The 25,495-nt window shown below is 44.6% G+C and overlaps 1 protein-coding gene across 1 annotated transcript in view; it reads right to left on the bottom strand.

Moving 5' to 3' along the window:
- Nucleotides 1–25,495, bottom strand: part of ADAM12 (ADAM metallopeptidase domain 12) — a 925,560-nt gene that overhangs the window by 418,892 nt on the left and 481,173 nt on the right. The window lies entirely within an intron of this gene.

Genomic DNA, 25,495 nt, shown 5'->3' with positions numbered 1-25,495 from the left:
TGAAAGTCGTAATATTGCTTGTTGAGCTAAAGTCTATGTCGAAATTCCGCCAACGCTGAAAAACTGTCGACATTCCGGTGCTGACATTTCATACCACACCTATTGATACACGTTGTCTTTCCAAAGAAACAGTTTTACAAACTCTAAGAATTATTCTGCCTATACTGTACATCAACTAAATAAGAAAAAGAGGCTTATTGGTAGGCCACAGCACTCCAGTACAGCCAATCAGCTCGTCATGTGTTTGAAAAATGACAGTTGAGAGCTGATTAGCTGGAGCACCATTTATCATTATCATTCACAATGAGTTTTAAAACTTGTTGCGTATGATAAAACCCGTTGATAAATCAGCCGCTTGATCTTACCAGTAGGTCTGGCTCTAGGGGTAATTTTTCCATTGCACATACTTAGAAAGACAAAGGGTCGCTAGCAGTACAATGTATTCATGTGTCATGCCTGGAATTAGTCTGTGTATTGTACTCTTCGGAGGCTGTATTCCCGTCGCAGGTAATGGTTTCTGTTTGACTGACATGGGGCCCGATTCAAATATGGACACAGTATAAACATACTGTATGGCAATGCTGCAGGAGGCGTCATAAGTTAATAGACCCCTCCTGCATGTGTGTGTGTGATCTGCCGCTGTGTATGAAAACGCAGTATCAGATCATTTGTGTGAAGATTGGCCTCAGGTTTACGCAGGATGCCCGGACGGTTCACGCTGCTGGGGCCAGTTCACGCCCCCCATTTTCAGGAATTCTACCCAGCTCCACTCACCCCCCGCACCAAAAAAGGGGCAGCCTGCAGGTCAGGGGGCACTGCGTGCAACCACGCAGGAACTGTTCGGCACACACGCACCCACCATCGGAGTTGTGAGTAAACCATTGGGTTTACATACATCTACAAATCTTTCAGGCCCATAGGATGTTTTATATAGTACACACATAAAAATTCCTGTTTCATTCAACATCTCCACAACCGAGACTGTACGTATTTTACCCTCTATATAGCTGATACAGAATAGTATTTCAAAGACACAAGACTTTAATCTATTCCCAGAACCCCCTACAAATGCAATACCTTATCACATACGGTTTTAGTGAAATCTCTTCTTCCAGTGCATGACCTCAACTTGTTATCTGATGGCGGTTTTTAGTTAGACTGTGCTAGGAAGATATTAAGTGTTGCTAAACCCCCATCCTCATTTCCTGGTCAAGAACATAATGCTATTAAACTTGCCGGAGTCTATTACACAGCATCCCGGAGAAACGTCACCTGCAAATACTTCAAGTAAAGCTGTTTAAACAAAGACTGTAAAACTATACATTAAATACTGCTCTATATTCATACTGTGCTAAAATAGTGTCCACCAGAGGCCTAAGTCCTGGAGCACAAGTTCTACAGCAACCTTAAATCAGAATTGGTGTATCAGGGATAATTCATTTTAATAGAGCTTAGTATGCACAACTGTAGGATCTTAAACCCAACTGCCTACTAGCGGGGCTGCCGAAAGCTTGACAGGCAGTTATACTCTGGAAAGGGTGAATGGCCACACTCTATTGGGTGCTTTTTGTAATAGATATGCCTCGTTGCAAAGCCTTCAGCATCATGGGGGACACGACCACGTTATCTTGAGAGCATGGTTACACCTTCCCAGCAAGCCCGGAAGGTGTAACCAAGGAAGCACAGGAGTAATCGGCGCACTACTAGGGGCGGGCAGCCGCTGGAAGAGATGAACGGTTACGAGCGAGAGGCGATGCGGGTATAGACGGTCGCTGAGTAGGACAGAGCTGTGATTGAGAAGAGGGCTGTGAGAACAGGAGCGAAGAGGGCCCTGCTCCAAGGACCTTACAATCTAGGAGTTATGCAATTTTCTGGTACTGCACGTGGGGACGAAGGGGATGACCCGACCCCAACACAGTCATAGCCACGCCCACTTTTGAGCAACACAATATACACAAATATACACTGGAAGGCAAGGCTTCCTTCCTCTGGTATCGGCACTCCTCCCATTTACCCTCAGGTGTTTTAATTAGCTAGGTTCCTGCATTTCAGATCACACATTGATAAGGTCCTATTTAGAGGTAAGTCCTGTATAAATTTATATAATGTGATAGTATTAGGGATGTTAGGGACCCATGTGATGAAGTCACCTGGCCGCGGTACATGGGCCCGCATATTTGCGCAAATGTGTGCTAAGAACAATTATACTCCATGTTAATTGTGAGAGTTTATTTAAATGATTTTTACTATCAGTGTTCTTAGTGCTAGGCGTGTGCATCTGCATCTCTCTTCCTCCAGTCTGTAGTAACTTAACAGGCAATGTCGCAGGACCCGTACTGCACACGTGAACACCGATACATTGCGTGGCCTCACAAAAAGGAGGTGTGGCTTTGCAGGAATGCCGCAACCGCAAGTGATGCCCCCATTTCCGTCTCTCCAACCTGCTGGCATACCCCCAGTCTGTCTCTCCTGGCATGAGTAGACGCTGCACCCATAAGCACAGCATCTATACACCACTTCTCCCCCCCCCCCCCCACTATGGGACACAGCGACCAGCAGGTGGGGACAGTCCCAGAAAAACTGGACCGTCCTGAGAAAATCGGGACAGTAGGGAGGTATGTGATACACCCCTCTACCGAGGTTATAACCTCCAAAGCACCGCAATGCACAAACAATACTGATGGCAGCCAAGAGCAATACAATACTGGTTATTTGACTTTCCAGTTCTCCCAGACTTCTGTTATAAGAATAAAGCTCAAACCAATTTTCAGCAAAACTTTTTTCTTTTTATGAAAATAAATAGCCCAGGTGTATTTTATTCAAATGATCTTATAAATGCTTCCCTTTTCTCTCTACATGAAGCGTACTTCAAATTCTTTTGCTATATTTAATTCTAAAAGCAATTCAAAAATTTCTGTCTTAACAATACCTCTATTTAATTCATTCATTTGAAATAAATGCTGCAGTAAGCCTAGTTTCGATTTATTTTAATATACTTTACTTGTTTAATGTAATATTTTGTCTTGTTCACTCAAATAGTGAAATGGTTATGGCTGGAATTATGTGAATACACTGCAACTGAATTGGCTTGTAAAAAAATGCATCTATTTCAATCAAAAGCAGGCAGGAGTCCAAATATTTTATAATGATCAATAATCAAAATGAAATAAATTTTAACTTCAATATGAGGGCTCTATCTAATAAAGATAATCAAGAGTAAACACAAAAGAAATGCAAATTTAAATAGCAAAAACATTAACTAAAAACATACTGGCAAACAGCCTGCGGTTATGAGTAGCACAGCCCAGGGACTGCCACTGTATAAGGCTAAGGCATACCTCCCAACTGTCCCGAATTTAGCGGGACAGTCCCGCTAATTGGACACTGTCTCACTGGCCTCAGTGTCCTGTGGATGCGGGGGATGGGGTGGGGGGGGGGGTGGGGGACAGGACAGTTGGGAGATCCAGTGATCACCGCTGCTCTGCTCTGCAAAGCTGCCGGTGATCACTGAATTGATGCCGTGCATCTATCAGTGCAAGGAAAGGAGCTGGGGGTTGTCCAGCAGCTCAGGTAGCGCTGGACACGCCCTCAAATGACAGAAACTCTGGGTTGTGGCGCTAGGTCACCAACCTCAACTTGAGGGCCAACCCCTCCCCTGACACCCCGCCCCATTTTTGGTGCAGCATGTCCCTACTCATGAAAGACAGAACTTGGGAGGTATGGTATAAGGTCTAAGGATGGCTTCCTGCTGCTAGTAGCCAGAGGAGTGATCAGGGACAAAATCAGGAATGAAGCCATGTAAAACAAAAGCGGCTGGCAGATGATGCAAAGGTCAAAGTTCATGTAGGCAGTATTAGAAGCAAAGCAATCAGGGAAAGCTGGACTGCAAGGGCACAATAAGCAGGCTGCTAGTTCTAACGGTTTCCACTCTTAAATGCCACCAGACTGGGGCCTATTAAGAATTGGGAGGGCCCATGTGCAGCAGGTCACCCTACCATGAAGCGGTCCCCCACCTCCTCCCTATGCTTATACCAAGGCGCCATCTACCCAGTGAGAAATTCTGACACCCTGAGTTTATGAGTTTACAAACACATGAGTACCAACTGTATAACATTTATCTAACAGGTGCTAAATAGAACGTATTGCCCTTTCTTCTAGTCCATTGGACTGTGGACAGCAAAGACCGCTGGTGACATTCACTGGTGAAAGGCTAGAACTCACCACTCATAAACTACAGTACATTACATTGTCAGTATGTACTGTAGCTTGCGTGGCATGCCATGTGCAGAAAAGTGTCTTTTCATTTTCTTGATGATGATTGTATTTGTCAGTTTGGGAAGATAATCTATCTCGAACAAACCTTAATAAGAATCCACTAACACATGGTGCCCTTTCCTCCTATCAAGAGAGATCTGCAGTAACGATGGATCAAGGGAGGTCAGGAATCTCATGGAGAGTGAGCGGTTCCTTGGCATGATACCCACATAAAGCAGAGACAACCCACTCAATGTCAGCAGCCATGGAGAGCCTAAGCAGGGCATCCTTAGCCCTCTAGCGATCTCTGACCAGGGTGCATAGAAGCCTTAAAGGGCATACAGTATCATGAAACGCTGACCAAAGAGGTGGATGATATCTGAAAGGGTTAATTCATTGCAGAAGGCGAAGAAACAAGCCAGGACAAGAAGAGACAGCCATTGGCAGAGGTCAACCCTTAGTGTCACATCACAGATCTCCTCCATGCACGTGGAGAGAACATTAAACTTCTTGACATCCAAATATCAGGGACACTCAAGTCTGGGAGGTCAGAATGTGATAAGGTGTCAGCGACATAGAGGTCCTTGCCATATCCAGATGGTAACTTTGGAGCTTTAGCATTAAACATTGAATTCATGTTGAGGCAGGGGTTTGCATTGAATAGTAATCAGGGGTTTGTGGTTTGTCTTGACCAGCACTGGATGCCCATAGATAAACTTCATGAAACTTTAACAAGCAAAGGCTTACGTGTACCGTAAGTTGGTCTCGGTAAAGTGCCCTGGAAGCTAAACTGATGGGTTTCTTACTCTGCAGGCAGACCGAGACTTACCAATCTCTAAAATTAGGACATGGCCAACATACGGGACCTCAGTTACTCTGAAATGCCGGGGGTTTAACTGCATGTTGATTTCACGTGTTGTTTGGAGGACCTTGTGGAGGTGCATGATGTGTTCTTCCATGGTATGGTCTCAAATGAGGATGTCATTCACAATGAGCTCACAAGGGTATCCCTCGAAGGGATACTCCATGCAATGTTGGAATACTTCACTGCCAGTGGATATGCCATAGGACATTGAGAAGAAGCCGTATCTGGTCATAGTTGTCTTGAACATGGTGAGCATGGATTATTCTAACTCCAGTGTGATCTGCCACAATCCACATATGCCATTCATGGTGGTAAATATCTTTGCATTTTGCATAACAGCTATTACTTGTTCTACATTCCTGAGGGGGTGATGTGGTCTTATCAGAGTTTTGTTCAGATACATGGGGTCAATGCAGATGTGTTCTGAGCCATCTGTATTTTATTGCAGCAACCATATCCGACAGCCAGGGATGGCTGCTACCACTGAAGCAGTGACTTCCAATGCTGTCATGCAATTTAACTACGCTATCACTTTGTCTTTTATGGCAAGAAGCACATCACTGGGAGCACATACTAGGAGACACCTCGAGTAAACACAAGTGACCGAGAGATGCCCTGTGGTGTTACAATTGAACAGGTCAGCAAAGTCTTTGAACTCTGGAACATCCTGTTGAATGACATGTACATCAGCACTTAAAGTTATTATCCCCAGCTTTATGATGTTTAGCAACCAAGGAGTGGTTTGACATTATTGTCCACTATATGAAACTGCAGCAGTAAGTTTGTGGATTGCAGCCTGGCCATGGTCATGGTCTTGATTGCCTGGCCACCATAAGCAATTAGATTCACAGTTTGAGAGTAGTTAATAGGTGTTTCAGGGTTTGTGCACTGGAGGCGTTCACATGACATGACATTACACTTGAGGTCAGTGTCAATTTATATTTGGAAGCATTATTGGTCTCCTTATCTATTATGGTGGTAAATATCTCATCCTTTTCATCCAGGATGTCAATACTCTTGTAGTCAAGACTGATGTCTATGGTGTTTTCCAGCAGAGCATTTACAGTTTGAACTTGGTGCGGTGGGGTGTGTGGTATGTTAGATAGACTAGAATTAGGTCAACAGTCTCTAGGTCGACCACTATTGGTCGACAGTAAGTAGGTCAACATGGTTCTAGGCCAACAGGGACTCTAGGTCGACATGAAAAAAGGTCGACATGAGTTTTTAAAAAAAATGGTGTAGTTTTCTTCTTAGAGTGACCAGGAACCCCAATAAGTGCACCGCGTCCCCTCGCATGGCTCGCTTCGCTCGTCACAGGTTACCATTCCCAACAGTAGTCCACGTGGATCGTAAAGTATGAAAAAGTAAAGAAAAATTTTTACATGTGAAAAACATGTCGACCTTTTGTCATGTCGACCTAGTACATGTCGAACTAGAGCCCCTGTCGACATAGAAACCATTTCGACCTACTTACCGTCGGCCAATAGTGGTTGATTTAGACATTGTCGACCTAAGTCTTGTCGACCTAGAAACTGGATCTCGCGGTGGGCTGCTGGAATGCGCAGTGTAAGGTTGTCTGTCACCAGCTTTTGGCTTGAACCTGCACCATGCTTGCCTACACTCCCGCAAGTTGCAGGAGACTCACAATTTTTTGGGGTAGTTCCCCGCATCCACAGGAGAGTGGCAGATCTCCCGCATCCCACCTGCTTCTTTGAATCGGGCAGGATGAGGAGATTATACCTAGGTTTAGTGGCTCCGTACAGAGGGGGCAGGGCTAAATAACACAAAGTTGAGAAACCGCGAATTGCTGCATTTTTCTGTGATGGGGTGGGGCCTAGTGACGTGACAGATGGCCCCCAAAGTGCCCAGCAGAATCTCCTCTGGAATTTAAAAGCAAGTAATTTATTACCTGCACCAGTATACAAAATAATTTTGTTTGTCACAAGCATTGTAGTGTTTATTGAAAGTAGGACATTTACAGTATGGCGTTATGGGAATGGTAACCACTGCAATTCACACAGTGTCACATACATAAGACCCTCTTTTAAACTTCATTGCACTTTTTGGACTGCTCTTGCCACATACATACAGTATGTGTATAGCAGTGTCCACATATTAAATGAACGTATTAAATGTGCACAAGTTACATAATTATAAGTCCAACACACAAACCTGTCCCTGATGAGCTCACTTGCTAATGCACATTAATCACATTTCTTTGCTAGCAGATTCAATCCGGCAGAATACAGTATGATGGGAAACTCTCAGAGGGGGTCAGTACAGAAGTGTATAAAGCATGTCTATCCATTATAACAGTTTGCATTGGTAAGCATATCTCATCAAACATTGTTATTAGCGTGTCTGGATCCTCCTGTTCCTCCTCCTTTGAATAGACAAATGTGCTATAGCAACAGCCTCAGCACTATCTAGGCTGAGCATACAGTATACCTGTAGCTTTTTTGAGAGCCTGACACAGCATTATACACGCTATTCCTCCTTCAACTTAAGCCATGCATCTGCGATGGCATTGTACAAACCCAGCAGATCTACAGTCTGTGGCAGAGACCTTGTGCCATCACAGCCAGAATTCTGACATCATGTAAAGTGGTCTGTGTGTAAATTACCACAGAACTCTGGAGAGCTGCAAGAGTGTCTTCATTAACTGCAGAAATGCTGCATAATGGCTGCAGACGTACTTCCTGTATAAGAAACACTTCCTGTATAACAAGTGGATAGCAATAATGCAACTTCCGCCACTTACAGCATACATCTACAGGGCACTATGCAGCAGGGACCAGATTTCTGAATTTTGTTATAAAAACTGTCACAAAGATGAACTTCGAAAATCAAAAGATGAAATGAACTGTAGCGAAGGCTCCTTACAAGTTCCCTTTTTTATGTACAGTCAGTGGCGGAGGGTTGTTTTTGGAATTTTGAAGACAGAATTTAAAACCTTTAATGTACTTTTTTTTCTTTCTTAACTTCAAAATGAAATTATTTTACCTGGACACATCCAAGCTTATACAGCTCTTTGGAAAGATCAAACATTTTTCCCGTTAAGTATGAAGAGCAGAACATATTTCACGCAATCACCAAAATTAGGTTTAATTTTAAATAAAGTGTGACAGATCAAATTTCTAGAGCAATCCACTCCGTGGCTGAGTAATGCAAACCTCTCTCAAGCTCTAAGCTGAGCTGTCATTACATTTGGTAACTTCATCTACAGCTCACGGTGGAGACGTGCCGAATAAATACCGGCAGTTATAAAAATTTTTTTTAAAAAGAAGCAGTAAAAACTTAAAAGTGATGAAAGTTCAACATTCTCCAAAGCAGGCAAAAATTGGGGGCTGCGAGCTTTATAGACAACATATGTCATAAATTACAATTTACAAGATGAAGTGAATAAAAACAAAAAGTCACAGAAGCTATAATAGCATGTTTATATAATGCAAAACCCCCTAACCAGCTCTTAGTGATACAGTGACTATAGACTATGAATGAATGTTGGGCAAAGCCAAAGCCGCCATCGGCAGAGACTTCCCAGAAGTAGCATTGGGCTACTTGGATTGGATGAATTGTTTTGGCATGTCTTTATTTTCTCCATCACACTCCCCTATTGTCTTCTTTTCTTGTGTATCCAGAAAGGACTAGGTCAGACACAGACAGCTAATTTCACTGTGCAACCCATGTCATCATACTGTACCTCTTAACATGACCCATTCCAGGAGGAACAAAGTGCTCTGTTCCTGGACTTCCCTCTTAATTTATGATTGCCATCACCAGTTGTGAAACATCTTTCCTATCAATTCACTCGTTCATCCAGGTGATGGCAATCATAAATTAAGAGGGAAGTCCAGGAACAGAGCATTCTGTCCCTCCTGGAATGGGTCATGTTGGGATGTACAGTATCTGTCACTAGGCAACCTTTGTCACTTGAGGACAATTTTACTGGAACCTGCAGGGTCTGTCCCACTTGTACTACTGTATGCATGGTGTTCGGATGCTAGGTCGACCTTAACTAGGTCAATATGTCGACCACTAGTCATCGACATGCATTATGTCAACATGGACAAAAGGTCGACATAGTAATTTGGTCAACATGTAAAAGGTCAATAGGTACAAAAGGTCAACAGGAGCAAATTGTCGACACAACATTTTTGTTTTTCAACTTTTTTATACTTTACTTTAACCCAAACCCTAACCCTTCCCGAAGCAATGCGAGGGGACGCGGTACACTAATTGTGGTTCCACGTGCTATGGCTGCAAAAAAATACACCCAAAAGAGAGAAAAATGTGTCGACCATTTGTCATATCAACCTTTTCCATTGTCGACATTTTGTCCCTGTCGACCTTTTCCAGTGTCAATCTTTTTATCATGTCAACCTTTTCATCTTGTCGATCTTTGCCATGTCGACCTAATGACTGTCAATCTAATTAGTGTCGACCCCATGATCCGTACACGTATGCACACTGTGCTGAAGCCTTTATGCTAGAAGCCTTTGTTCTTTTCCACCTGTTGTGCTGCTCCTTTTTTCCATGCTTTGTATTATTATTACACAAATAACTTACTTACTGTGTTCCCAATGTCTATGTTCATACTGATAGTGCCATACTGTGGACGTACCTGTTGTTCTGCAATTTGTGTGGCCTCAAAGCTGACAAAATACTTGAGGATGATGCTATTTCATTGAAGTGGATGTTTATCTGACTCTGTCATCAGATTATCAGCAATTCACATCCAGTCATTGATGAGAGTGGTTGCAGGCTCACCCAATAAAACACCAGTTATCATCACCAATTGAGAGTACTCTGTTGTTCATCTACCTACCTACCTACCTACCTACCATCCACCAGAGTACTCGGCTACATTCATTGCCACTCAGATCCCAACATGGTTCACCACAGCTGATGGAGGCCAGGACTTGTCTCCTGCCCAGCTATTCTGGATTCTCACCGCCACCAGTGTCCTGCTCTTCTTGGCCCTGTAGCCATCCGCAGACACCTGGATGCCACTCGGAAGGCAGCACTTCATTTGAGTGCTCTCTGCAGTCATTCTGGTGCATCTACCATTCCAGTCTTGCAGTATTTGGACATGTCTTCAGTCTGGTTTCCCACCTACCTCCCATACTTGGTTCCACCTGAGCTCCTCTGTGATTGAGCCTGCAGCTTCTGCTTCCCAAAATTAGGGCCTGCGGCTCTACACGTGCCAGCCGGGAGCCAGACTTGAGGTATCTAGTACTGACTGCTTCCTACAAAGGCATCTCTCCAGTACCAGAAACCATGGTGCATAGCAATCAGAGGGGCAGATCTCTCTCTGCACACAGTAAAATCCCCCAGCAGTAAGACCATCTCAGGCTGCAATCATCTGTCTGGAGGCCCATAAAAATCCTAATGTCATGTCCTGGGTCCTTGTAAACTCAGCTGGTGATTTGTGAGAGGGGTTTACTGGGTTGGATTGCCACAACAGATGAGGGGGTCGAATATATGATCTCCTCATGTACAGTACTGCTAGTACCGGATGTTGACGAGAACTAACCAGAGGCGCAGAGTCTAACCGACCGGAAGGTTTCACTACAGATGAGCGGGTTCAGATTTACTCTGTACTTTACGCCAGAATTATTGCCATTTCTTATTTTCTGGATTTTTCTTACTGGCTAACCAAAACATGTGACGTCCGATAGCCAATAAGGAGATTCGGGTAAATCTGAGTAAAACCGAACCCGCTCATCTCTAGTTTTCAACAGTGACCCCCTCTAATGGGGATTTGGGTTTCGCAGCTCCCAATAGGCAGGTTGCGGCCCCCCCGGACAGGTAAACATTAATAGCTGAGGAGTCAGAGGATAATTAACAAATTATAGTCTGTGGCATATGACTATGTCGTTGATGAACTAGGAGAACTAGTAGAAACTTGAAGAAACAATCATTGGTGACCGATAGCACTCGGTATCTGAAGAAGCAATTGATGGTAACCATCGGCACTTGGTACTTGAGATACTGAAGAACTAGAAAATACTTGAAGAAGCACTCTATGGTAACCGATGGCACTCGGTACTTGAGATGCTGAAGAACTAGAAGATTCTTGAAGAAACAATTTATGTTAACCGATGGCACTCGGTACTTGAGACACTGCCGAACTAAAAAACACTTGAAATAGCAATCGATGGTAATCAATTAAATAACCAATGGAACTCGGGACATGAGACACTGTGAACTGGAAAGCACTTAAAATAGCAATCAATGGTAATCGATGAAGTAACCAATGGCACTCGGTACTTGAGACACCGAAGAACTAGAAAGCACTTGAAATAGCAATCGATGGTAATCGATAAAATAACTGATGTTGGAGAACTCTGAAAGGTAATCTATGTTGGATTGATGTTGAGAACTCCAACAGATAATTGATGTTGGATCAATGTTGAAGTACTCTGGTGAACACGTGGAGACACAGAGTGGAGCCTGGAACCTGGAGCAGCATGCACTGAAGAAGGAAGTTGTTCATGGTCCTTCCTGTTCCCTGGATCCCACTTATATACCCTGAGACAGAATGCTATCGATGAGAGTAATCAGCTGAGCAATTCCAGGGTTCCCATTGGGCATTACTGTGATCAACTGACTCTGTAACATGGCTGCCCAGAGTCCTTTATACTCTATGCATTCCAATTCAGTGTACTTCAGACAGAACAGCAGCTAGTATCAAGGCCGCCGGCCGGTGCAGCAGCTGACGTTTGACCAGGGCCGGCTCAGGGTCTTTTAGCGACCCAGGCGGCCATAGGGGGCGTGGCTTCATACAGGGGGCGTGGTCAGTTACACCCCCTGTACAGTGAAATGATGTGCGGTGCGCGATGACGTCATCGCGCACCGCACAGCAAAGGTCCTCTCCACGAAGGAAAACTAGACGCTAAGCGTCTAGTTCCCTTCGTGGAGAGGACCTTTGCTGTGCGGTGCGCGATGATGTCAACGCGCACCGCACATCATTAGAGAAAAGGTCCTCTCCACGAAGGGAAACTAGACGCTACGCATCTAGTTTCCCTTCACAGCGGGCAGCCCACGAAGGGAAACTAGACGCTACGCGTCTAGTTTCCCTTCACAGCGGGACAGCGGGCAGCGGGGGGCACAGCAGCAGCGGATCTTGCCGTGGTGCGGCGCCCTCCAGAAGGCGACGGCGCCCTCCGGAAGGCGGCGCCCCGGGCAAAAGTCCTGCTTGCCCGTGGCAAGATCCGCTACTGCGTCTGACCACACCCCTGACCCATGTAAGCCGGCGTCGAAATGAGTAATGGCTAGCTCTAGTCCAGATCCTGACACCTAAAGTCATTGGGTATGTGGAGTACCTTCTTTCAACACCAGTGCATAGAGGCTGCCACACATCTAATGTCAGCTACACCATGAGTGTGCTCTGCAGAACTTTTCCCTTCCATGAAATTTGTACTTGGGACATACATTCACTACTGAGGCCCAGGCAGACCACCAAACTCATTGGAGGCACTGGCATGCCACACACACAGCCTACCTTCATGTCTGTCCTTCTATCTTATGCTCCACCCATACTGATATACTTCATGTTTCTCTTCAACCATGGATTCCACCACAGCACCTGGCAACTTGCAAAGTTTCAAAACTCCACGTGGCCTTCTCTTACCTACACTTTGCAAACAAGTTGACTGCCCCATCCCCCTTAGGCTAACTCTCCCAGTGGCTCCTGCTGTCTCTAATTACCCCTTTCTTTTGAAGGGATGCTCTCACGTGCAGGATCCTCTATCTTACATTTCACCACTCTCTGGGGTAAATTTACTAAGATGGGAGCTCTATTTAAGATGGGATGTTGCCCTTAGCAACCAATCAGATATTATGTTCTAGACGGTGTTAGATAAATAAGAAGTAAAATCTGATTGGTTGCTATGGGCAACATCCCATCTTAAATAGAACTCCCATCTTAGTAAATTTACCCCATTGTGTCTTCATCTTGTGTCTCTGTCATGTATTATGTGGAATTGGTTCTTAATGTATTTTAGTTTAGCTTTGTGCCTTGGCTTTGTACTTACGCTATGGTTATCTGTTGTTTGCTGTACTTATGCTCTTTTATATAGATATTTTTTCTGTATAACCCTTATATGGCAATACAGACAGTTGTGGCTCTTATGAGCAAAATAATAATAATTGCTGAGGATATGGCATCTATACTGACCAGGGCATTATCTGTGTAGGACCTCTATGTTATTCCCATGTCTGGATGGGTGTATGCTGGCTGCTCTTGTTTTCTCATGGGGAGAGGTATCAAACCTTGGAGAGAGATAAAGTACCAACCAATTCACTCCTAGCTGCCATGCTACAGGCTGTGTTTGAAAGAAAAAAATCAGTTAGGAGCTGATTGGCTGGTACTTTATCTCTCTCCACTTTATCCCTCTACAAGGTTTGATTCGTCTACCCCACAGTTTAAAAACATACCAGTAGGATAGTGTCAGCGTGTGCATGTTTGTTTGGTGAGAATGCAGCTTCACTTCAGATTGGACTGATGTGAATGATTAAACATTTGCTTTAATGTGCTGTGTTATATCTCGGTGCTGTATAAAATAATGATAATAATAAATAGTAGCTGATGTGCCCGGTTTTAACCGGGCAAAGGTTTGCTCGGCAGAACATTTTATCCCTTTTCACCCCCTTAATAATCGATTTTCAAAAAATCCCTGCTTAGTGGGTGGTTGCAAATAGCTGTCACAGTTTCCAGACCACCCAGCAGGTCACATGTTCCAGGTCACTCAACAGATGCACAGGGAGTTCACCATCATATTTTCCAGAGAAAATGATGTTGCATTGTAAATGGCAGGAGGACGTTTTGCCAGATAACTCCCTAAACAAAGGAACCAATTACAATACCATATTTTTCTGCAAATCTACAGACCAAGAACTTTAATTTGGTATATTATGTGTCCTGCTCAGACAACAGCATCATACAATTATGTCACTCATATAAGTCGTCCTTCTGCTATTAATATATGGATAATAATAATAATAATAATAATAATAATAATAATAATAATAATATTATTTCTACAGTGCAATGTTTTTTACATTCAGCTGGTCTTCTTTTATTTTTTTATTTTTTTAACCTGAGAATAGTTTAGACAAAGGCAGAAAAGTTTGATAGAAAATAGTGACGAAACCCTTTGCTCAGGGAGTCCTAGTGCAATCTGCATCAAGGCCATGTATGGCAATAATCTGATGCCAGGAGAGCTCCATGAAATGTTATTGTTAATTTGAACAATTTAAAGCAAAATAGATTTTTGTTTCAGTCTTATTTTGGTGATAACTGCAAATGAGAAGAAAGAGGAGATCTACATTATTTCATATCTATATACCATTATGCAGCATTATCTATTATCTTATAGAGATGAGCGGGTTCGGTTTCTCTGAATCCGAACCCGCCAGAACTTCATGTTTTTTTTCACGGGTCCGAGCGACTCGGATCTTCCCGCCTTGCTCGGTTAACCCGAGCGCGCCCGAACGTCATCATGACGCTGTCGGATTCTCGCGAGGCTCGGATTCTATCGCGAGACTCGGATTCTATATAAGGAGCCGCGCGTCGCCGCCATTTTCACACGTGCATTGAGATTGATAGGGAGAGGACGTGGCTGGCGTCCTCTCCGTTTAGAATAGATTAGAGAGACACTTGATTTACTAATTTTGGGGAGCATTAGGAGTACTCAGTACAGTGCAGAGTTTTGCTGATAGTGACCAGTGACCACCAGTTTTATTTATAATCCGTTCTCTGCCTGAAAAAAGCGATACACAGCACACAGTGACTCAGTCACATACCATATCTGTGTGCACTGCTCAGGCTCAGGCCAGTGTGCTGCATCATCTATTATCTATATATAATATTATATATATCTGTCTGACTGCTCAGCTCACACAGCTTATAATTGTGGGGGAGACTGGGGAGCACTACTGCAGTGCCAGTTATAGGTTATAGCAGGAGCCAGGAGTACATAATATATTATATAGTGAGTGACCACCAGACACACAGTGCAGTTTATTTAATATATCCGTTCTCTGCCTGAAAAAAGCGATACACACAGTGACTCAGTCAGTCACATACCATATCTGTGTGCACTGCTCAGGCTCAGGCCAGTGTGCTGCATCATCTATATATATTATATATCTGTCTGACTGCTCAGCTCACACAGCTTATAATTGTGGGGGAGACTGGGGAGCACTACTGCAGTGCCAGTTATAGGTTATAGCAGGAGCCAGGAGTACATAATATTATATTAAAATTAAACAGTGCACACTTTTGCTGCAGGAGTGCCACTGCCAGTGTGACTAGTGACCAGTGACCTGACCACCAGTATATATAATATTAGTAGTATACTATCTCTTTATCAACCAGTCTATATTAGCAGCAGACACAGTACAGTGCGGTAGTTCACGGCTGTGGCTACCTCTGTGTCGGCACTCGGCAGCCCGTCCATAATTGTATATACCACCTAACCGTGGTTTTTTTTTCTTTCTTTATACATACATACTAGTTACGAGTATACTATCTCTTTATCAACCAGTCTATATATTAGCAGCAGACACAGTACAGTGCGGTAGTTCACGGCTGTGGCTACCTCTGTGTCGGCACTCGGCAGCCCGTCCATAATTGTATATACCACCTAACCGTGGTTTTTTTTTCTTTCTTTATACATACATACTAGTTACGAGTATACTATCTCTTTATCAACCAGTCTATATATTAGCAGCAGACACAGTACAGTGCGGTAGTTCACGGCTGTGGCTACCTCTGTGTCGGCACTCGGCAGCCCGTCCATAATTGTATATACCACCTAACCGTGGTTTTTTTTTCTTTCTTTATACATACATACTAGTTACGAGTATACTATCTCTTTATCAACCAGTCTATATATTAGCAGCAGACACAGTACAGTGCGGTAGTTCACGGCTGTGGCTACCTCTGTGTCGGCACTCGGCAGCCCGTCCATAATTGTATATACCACCTAACCGTGGTTTTTTTTTCTTTCTTTATACATACATACTAGTTACGAGTATACTATCTCTTTATCAACCAGTCTATATATTAGCAGCAGACACAGTACAGTGCGGTAGTTCACGGCTGTGGCTACCTCTGTGTCGGCACTCGGCAGCCCGTCCATAATTGTATATACAACCTAACCGTGTTTTTTTTTTCTTTCTTTATACATACATACTAGTTACGAGTATACTATCTCTTTATCAACCAGTCTATATATTAGCAGCAGACACAGTACAGTGCGGTAGTTCACGGCTGTGGCTACCTCTGTGTCGGCACTCGGCAGCCCGTCCATAATTGTATATACCACCTAACCGTGGTTTTTTTTTCTTTCTTTATACATACATACTAGTTACGAGTATACTATCTCTTTATCAACCAGTCTATATATTAGCAGCAGACACAGTACAGTGCGGTAGTTCACGGCTGTGGCTACCTCTGTGTCGGCACTCGGCAGCCCGTCCATAATTGTATATACCACCTAACCGTGGTTTTTTTTTCTTTCTTTATACATACATACTAGTTACGAGTATACTATCTCTTTATCAACCAGTCTATATATTAGCAGCAGACACAGTACAGTGCGGTAGTTCACGGCTGTGGCTACCTCTGTGTCGGCACTCGGCAGCCCGTCCATAATTGTATATACCACCTAACCGTGGTTTTTTTTTCTTTCTTTATACATACATACTAGTTACGAGTATACTATCTCTTTATCAACCAGTCTATATATTAGCAGCAGACACAGTACAGTGCGGTAGTTCACGGCTGTGGCTACCTCTGTGTCGGCACTCGGCAGCCCGTCCATAATTGTATATACCACCTAACCGTGGTTTTTTTTTCTTTCTTTATACATACATACTAGTTACGAGTATACTATCTCTTTATCAACCAGTCTATATATTAGCAGCAGACACAGTACAGTGCGGTAGTTCACGGCTGTGGCTACCTCTGTGTCGGCACTCGGCAGCCCGTCCATAATTGTATATACCACCTAACCGTGGTTTTTTTTTCTTTCTTTATACATACATACTAGTTACGAGTATACTATCTCTTTATCAACCAGTCTATATATTAGCAGCAGACACAGTACAGTGCGGTAGTTCACGGCTGTGGCTACCTCTGTGTTGGCACTCGGCAGCCCGTCCATAATTGTATATACCACCTAACCGTGGTTTTTTTTTCTTTCTTTATACATACATACTAGTTACGAGTATACTATCTCTTTATCAACCAGTCTATATATTAGCAGCAGACACAGTACAGTGCGGTAGTTCACGGCTGTGGCTACCTCTGTGTCGGCACTCGGCAGCCCGTCCATAATTGTATATACCACCTAACCGTGGTTTTTTTTTCTTTCTTTATACATACATACTAGTTACGAGTATACTATCTCTTTATCAACCAGTCTATATTAGCAGCAGACACAGTACAGTGCGGTAGTTCACGGCTGTGGCTACCTCTGTGTCGGCACTCGGCAGCCCGTCCATAATTGTATATACCACCTAACCGTGGTTTTTTTTTCTTTCTTTATACATACATACTAGTTACGAGTATACTATCTCTTTATCAACCAGTCTATATATTAGCAGCAGACACAGTACAGTGCGGTAGTTCACGGCTGTGGCTACCTCTGTGTCGGCACTCGGCAGCCCGTCCATAATTGTATACTAGTATCCAATCCATCCATCTCCATTGTTTACCTGAGGTGCCTTTTAGTTGTGCCTATTAAAATATGGAGAACAAAAATGTTGAGGTTCCAAAATTAGGGAAAGATCAAGATCCACTTCCACCTCGTGCTGAAGCTGCTGCCACTAGTCATGGCCGAGACGATGAAATGCCAGCAACGTCGTCTGCCAAGGCCGATGCCCAATGTCATAGTACAGAGCATGTCAAATCCAAAACACCAAATATCAGTAAAAAAAGGACTCCAAAACCTAAAATAAAATTGTCGGAGGAGAAGCGTAAACTTGCCAATATGCCATTTACCACACGGAGTGGCAAGGAACGGCTGAGGCCCTGGCCTATGTTCATGGCTAGTGGTTCAGCTTCACATGAGGATGGAAGCACTCAGCCTCTCGCTAGAAAAATGAAAAGACTCAAGCTGGCAAAAGCAGCACAGCAAAGAACTGTGCATTCTTCGAAATCCCAAATCCACAAGGAGAGTCCAATTGTGTCGGTTGCGATGCCTGACCTTCCCAACACTGGACGTGAAGAGCATGCGCCTTCCACCATTTGCACGCCCCCTGCAAGTGCTGGAAGGAGCACCCGCAGTCCAGTTCCTGATAGTCAGATTGAAGATGTCAGTGTTGAAGTACACCAGGATGAGGAGGATATGGGTGTTGCTGGCGCTGGGGAGGAAATTGACCAGGAGGATTCTGATGGTGAGGTGGTTTGTTTAAGTCAGGCACCCGGGGAGACACCTGTTGTCCGTGGGAGGAATATGGCCGTTGACATGCCAGGTGAAAATACCAAAAAAATCAGCTCTTCGGTGTGGAGGTATTTCACCAGAAATGCGGACAACAGGTGTCAAGCCGTGTGTTCCCTTTGTCAAGCTGTAATAAGTAGGGGTAAGGACGTTAACCACCTCGGAACATCCTCCCTTATACGTCACCTGCAGCGCATTCATAATAAGTCAGTGACAAGTTCAAAAACTTTGGGTGACAGCGGAAGCAGTCCACTGACCAGTAAATCCCTTCCTCTTGTAACCAAGCTCACGCAAACCACCCCACCAACTCCCTCAGTGTCAATTTCCTCCTTCCCCAGGAATGCCAATAGTCCTGCAGGCCATGTCACTGGCAATTCTGACGAGTCCTCTCCTGCCTGGGATTCCTCCGATGCATCCTTGCGTGTAACGCCTACTGCTGCTGGCGCTGCTGTTGTTGCCGCTGGGAGTCGATGGTCATCCCAGAGGGGAAGTCGTAAGCCCACTTGTACTACTTCCAGTAAGCAATTGACTGTTCAACAGTCCTTTGCGAGGAAGATGAAATATCACAGCAGTCATCCTACTGCAAAGCGGATAACTGAGTCCTTGACAACTATGTTGGTGTTAGACGTGCGTCCGGTATCCGCCGTTAGTTCACAGGGAACTAGACAATTTATTGAGGCAGTGTGCCCCCGTTACCAAATACCATCTAGGTTCCACTTCTCTAGGCAGGCGATACCGAGAATGTACACGGACGTCAGAAAAAGACTCACCAGTGTCCTAAAAAATGCAGTTGTACCCAATGTCCACTTAACCACGGACATGTGGACAAGTGGAGCAGGGCAGGGTCAGGACTATATGACTGTGACAGCCCACTGGGTAGATGTATGGACTCCCGCCGCAAGAACAGCAGCGGCGGCACCAGTAGCAGCATCTCGCAAACGCCAACTCTTTCCTAGGCAGGCTACGCTTTGTATCACCGCTTTCCAGAATACGCACACAGCTGAAAACCTCTTACGGCAACTGAGGAAGATCATCGCGGAATGGCTTACCCCAATTGGACTCTCCTGTGGATTTGTGGCATCGGACAACGCCAGCAATATTGTGTGTGCATTAAATATGGGCAAATTCCAGCACGTCCCATGTTTTGCACATACCTTGAATTTGGTGGTGCAGAATTTTTTAAAAAACGACAGGGGCGTGCAAGAGATGCTGTCGGTGGCCAGAAAAATTGCGGGACACTTTCGGCGTACAGGCACCACGTACAGAAGACTGGAGCACCACCAAAAACTACTGAACCTGCCCTGCCATCATCTGAAGCAAGAAGTGGTAACGAGGTGGAATTCAACCCTCTATATGCTTCAGAGGTTGGAGGAGCAGCAAAAGGCCATTCAAGCCTATACAATTGAGCACGATATAGTAGGTGGAATGCACCTGTCTCAAGTGCAGTGGAGAATGATTTCAACGTTGTGCAAGGTTCTGATGCCCTTTGAACTTGCCACACGTGAAGTCAGTTCAGACACTGCCAGCCTGAGTCAGGTCATTCCCCTCATCAGGCTTTTGCAGAAGAAGCTGGAGGCATTGAAGAAGGAGCTAAAAGGGAGCGATTCCGCTAGGCATGTGGGACTTGTGGATGCAGCCCTTAATTCGCTTAACAAGGATTCACGGGTGGTCAATCTGTTGAAATCAGAGCACTACATTTTGGCCACCGTGCTCGATCCTAGATTTAAAGCCTACCTTGGATCTCTCTTTCCGGCAGACACAGGTCTGCTGGGGTTGAAAGACCTGCTGGTGACAAAATTGTCAAGTCAAGCGGAACGCGACCTGTCAACATCTCCTCCTTCACATTCTCCCGCAACTGGGGGTGCGAGGAAAAGGCTCAGAATTCCGAGCCCACCCGCTGGCGGTGATGCAGGGCAGTCTGGAGCGACTGCTGATGCTGACATCTGGTCCGGACTGAAGGACCTGACAACGATTACGGACATGTCGTCTACTGTCACTGCATATGATTCTCTCAACATTGATAGAATGGTGGAGGATTATATGAGTGACCGCATCCAAGTAGGCACGTCACACAGTCCGTACTTATACTGGCAGGAAAAAGAGGCAATTTGGAGGCCCTTGCACAAACTGGCTTTATTCTACCTAAGTTGCCCTCCCACAAGTGTGTACTCCGAAAGAGTGTTTAGTGCCGCCGCTCACCTTGTCAGCAATCGGCGTACGAGGTTACATCCAGAAAATGTGGAGAAGATGATGTTCATTAAAATTAATTATAATCAATTCCTCCGCGGAGACATTGACCAGCAGCAATTGCCTCCACAAAGTACACAGGGAGCTGAGATGGTGGATTCCAGTGGGGACGAATTGATAATCTGTGAGGAGGGGGATGTACACGGTGATATATCGGAGGGTGAAGATGAGGTGGACATCTTGCCTCTGTAGAGCCAGTTTGTGCAAGGAGAGATTAATTGCTTCTTTTTTGGGGGGGGTCCAAACCAACCCGTCATATCAGTCACAGTCGTGTGGCAGACCCTGTCACTGAAATGATGGGTTGGTTAAAGTGTGCATGTCCTGTTTTGTTTATACAACATAAGGGTGGGTGGGAGGGCCCAAGGACAATTCCATCTTGCACCTCTTTTTTCTTTTCTTTTTCTTTGCATCATGTGCTGATTGGGGAGGGTTTTTTGGAAGGGACATCCTGCGTGACACTGCAGTGCCACTCCTAGATGGGCCCGGTGTTTGTGTCGGCCACTAGGGTCGCTAATCTTACTCACACAGTCAGCTACCTCATTGCGCCTCTTTTTTTCTTTGCGTCATGTGCTGTTTGGGGAGGGTTTTTTGGAAGGGACATCCTGCGTGACACTGCAGTGCCACTCCTAGATGGGCCCGGTGTTTGTGTCGGCCACTAGGGTCGCTAATCTTACTCACACAGCTACCTCATTGCGCCTCTTTTTTTCTTTGCGTCATGTGCTGTTTGGGGAGGGTTTTTTGGAAGGGACATCCTGCGTGACACTGCAGTGCCACTCCTAGATGGGCCCGGTGTTTGTGTCGGCCACTAGGGTCGCTAATCTTACTCACACAGCTACCTCATTGCGCCTCTTTTTTTCTTTGCGTCATGTGCTGTTTGGGGAGGGTTTTTTGGAAGGGCCATCCTGCGTGACACTGCAGTGCCACTCCTAGATGGGCCCGGTGTTTGTGTCGGCCACTAGGGTCGCTAATCTTACTCACACAGCTACCTCATTGCGCCTCTTTTTTTCTTTGCGTCATGTGCTGTTTGGGGAGGGTTTTTTGGAAGGGACATCCTGCGTGACACTGCAGTGCCACTCCTAGATGGGCCCGGTGTTTGTGTCGGCCACTAGGGTCGCTTATCTTACTCACACAGCGACCTCGGTGCAAATTTTAGGACTAAAAATAATATTGTGAGGTGTGAGGTATTCAGAATAGACTGAAAATGAGTGTAAATTATGGTTTTTGAGGTTAATAATACTTTGGGATCAAAATGACCCCCAAATTCTATGATTTAAGCTGTTTTTTAGTGTTTTTTGAAAAAAACACCCGAATCCAAAACACACCCGAATCCGACAAAAAAAATTCGGTGAGGTTTTGCCAAAACGCGGTCGAACCCAAAACACGGCCGCGGAACCGAACCCAAAACCAAAACACAAAACCCGAAAAATTTCAGGCGCTCATCTCTATTATCTTATGCTGTCATGTGTTTTGAGTCACGGAGCTGCTCTATGGATATAAACTGTACTGAAAGCAGAGGGCAGAACAGAACTGTGTCATATCCAAGGGCTACAGAAACAAAAAACTCAACTGCATGATACAAATGCAGTACTTAAAAGTAGAGATGTGCACCGGAAATTTTTCGGGTTTTGTGTTTTGGTTTTGGATTCGGTTCCGCAGCCATGTTTTGGATTCGGACGCGTTTTGCCATAACCTCCCTGAAAATTTTTTGTCGGATTCGGGTGTGTTTTGGATTTGGGTGTTTTTTTACAAAAAAACCCTCAAAAACAGCTTAAATCATAGAATTTGGGGGTCATTTTGATCCCATAGTATTATTAACCTCAATAACCATAATTTACACTCATTTGCAGTCTATTCTGAACACCTCACACCTCACAATATTATTTTTATACCTAAAATTTGCACAGAGGTCGCTGGATGGCTAAGCTAAGCGACACAAGTGGCCGACACAAACACCTGGCCCATCTAGGAGTGGCACTGCAGTGTCAGACAGGATGGCACTTCAAAAAAATAGTCCCCAAACAGCACATGATGCAAAGAAAAAAAGAAGCGCACCAAGGTCGCTGTGTGACTAAGCTAAGCGACACAAGTGGCCGACACAAACACCTGGCCCATCTAGGAGTGGCACTGCAGTGTCAGACAGGATGGAACTTCAAAAAAATTGTCCCCAAACAGCACATCACTGATCAGCAAAACTCTGCACTGTACTCCTCCTATATAATACAGCTGCTCCCCAGTCCCCACAATTAAGCAATAAGCACAAATATTTGAAGCAACATTAATAAACTGAGAGGACGCCAGCCACGTCCTCTCCCTAACATTTCCAATGCACGAGTGAAAATGGCGGCGACGCGCGGCTCCTTATATAGAATCCGAATCTCGCGAGAATCCGACAGCGGGATGATGACGTTCAGGCGCGCTCGGGTTAACCGAGCCATACGGGAGAATCCGAGTATGCCTCGGACCCGTGTAAAATGGGTGAAGTTCAGGGGGGTTCGGTTTTCGAGGAACCGAACCCGCTCATCACTACTTAAAAGTACATTATATATCAAAAACAGATAAACGTTGCAAGAAGAAATGATCAAACCAATCAATTACTTAATTAAATTCACCTGAAGGTGGTAAACACTCCAACCAAGTACAGTAAACGATATTAAAATGGTAACAATATGCCAGAAGAAAACAAAAAAAGGTACAAAGGTTTTAACAACATTCAGATTTTAATAACAATACACATCAAACGTTACAAATATATTTAGAAAACATTATCATAACCCCACAGTCTTATATCTTTCAGTAGACACATTAATCCTGATTAACTCCAGATCTGTGATATTTTTATATGCTCTGTAAGTTAGAGAGACATCATTTTAGCTCTTAATACAATACAGCTCTCATTCACAGGCTGTATAATTTATGGTTCAGAAGGCTTTGTGCTCAGTACAAGTTATACATCCGTGGGTTTTTATTTTTAACCAGGAGCTTTGATTAAAAAGAGATTACATAAACTTATTAACCATAAGAAAAAAAAACTGGGCTAAAAAGTTAATTAAAACAAAGGTGGTGCTGACAATATATACTCTGATTTTCAGGTTGGTGCAGTTTGTATGCATCATTTGCTTGTGTATTATTATTATTATTATTATTAGCCTTTATTTATATGGCGCCACAAGGGGTCCGCACTCCGCAGAGTACAGAAACAGAAACAGTATGAACAAAACAAGTAGTAGTAACTAAGGGGGGTCATCCAATTACCCACGGTTGATGACTGCGGGTAATTTTATCTCCTGGGCTATCCTATTAGCCATAATGCGACAAGCTCCTCCCCCCGATGCCGGCACTTATAGCGGATTATGCTTTGGGTTCCTCCGGCACTCGAAGCATAATCCGAGATAAGTGGGCTGCCGGAACCGCAATAACACATGGAATTGGAGACTTATCGCCGATCCCATGTGTTATTGCTGGATCGTGGGTCTGTTTTTCACCCAATAAAAATGACCTGTAATAGGATACCGCGATAATGACCATCGGTCATTAATCGCAATATCCTGCTGTTTTCATCCGACGAAAAGGCATCACAGGCAATTGGATACTCCCCTAACAGTACAGAACATTGCTGGACAAGGACACTGTTTATAAACATTTCTGCATCGGCAGTCCTAAAACTCAAATAAGCCGTAGGGCGGTGGAGCACAAGAAGAGTTAGGTTCTATTAAAGGCATTGGGGAGGAAGTGATGGTAGAAGTATGGGAAGGAAAGGCAACGTAAGAGAAGAGGGCTCTGCTCGTGAGAGCTTACAGAGCAAGGGAGAGGGGCAGACAGACATGGTTGACACAGATGGGATAGACAGTGAAGAAGAAGAAAGGAGTTTGGCACAGTGGGTTAGGATGAGAGCTGGAAGGCCTTGATGAAGAGGTGGGTCTTGAGAGCCTGTTTGAAATTTTGTAAAGAGAAGGAGAGTCTGATAGGGAAGGGAGAGAATTCCAAAGGTAAGAGGCGCCATGGGCAAAATCTTGGAGATGGAAGTGGGAGGCAGGAATCAGTTGCGAGGAGAGGCCGCATGCATTTGTGAAGCAAAGTGGTCAAGCGGGAGTTTGAAGGGAGATGAGGTCAGAGATGTAAGTAGGAGAGGATAGGGTGAGGGTTTTGTATGTAAATGTGAGAAGTTTGAATTTAGTTCTAAAGGGGAAGGGGAGCCAGTATAGGGGAGAGGAAGCAGAAGTAGTATGTTTGGAGAGGAAGATGAGTAGGACAGCAGCACTGCAGACAGATTTTAGTGGAGAGAGGTGGGAATCTAGAAGGCCAGATAAGAGGAGGTTACAGTAGTCCAGTCTGGAGATGACCAGTGAGTGGTCAATGGTCTTAGTTGTCTCAAGGGTGAGAAAGGGTCCGATCCTGGAGATGTTTTTGAGTTGGAAACATCAAGCTTGCGAGAGGTGCTGAGTGAGTGGTTTGAAGGAGATGAAGGATCATGACTTCTTCCCCAGTTGCTGGGGGAAAGAAGTAATAGTAGTTATCATAGCTGTGGAGGATGAGGAGATGCTGGGTGGGATAGCAGTGGGTTGGGTGCAGAGGGTCTGGTGGGATATGATGTACTGGCAAATGGATAAAATTTTAGATGTGAAGTGGGTGGCAAAATCAAGGCCAGAGAGTGAGGATGGGAGGCACGGGGGGCAGC

Source organism: Pseudophryne corroboree, chromosome 3 (assembly GCF_028390025.1).
Source record: "Pseudophryne corroboree isolate aPseCor3 chromosome 3, aPseCor3.hap2, whole genome shotgun sequence".
In the NCBI taxonomy this organism is placed as follows: Eukaryota; Metazoa; Chordata; class Amphibia; order Anura; family Myobatrachidae; genus Pseudophryne; species Pseudophryne corroboree.
Note: the sequence above shows the minus strand (reverse complement) of the source record. Positions and strands in the feature narration are given on the sequence as shown.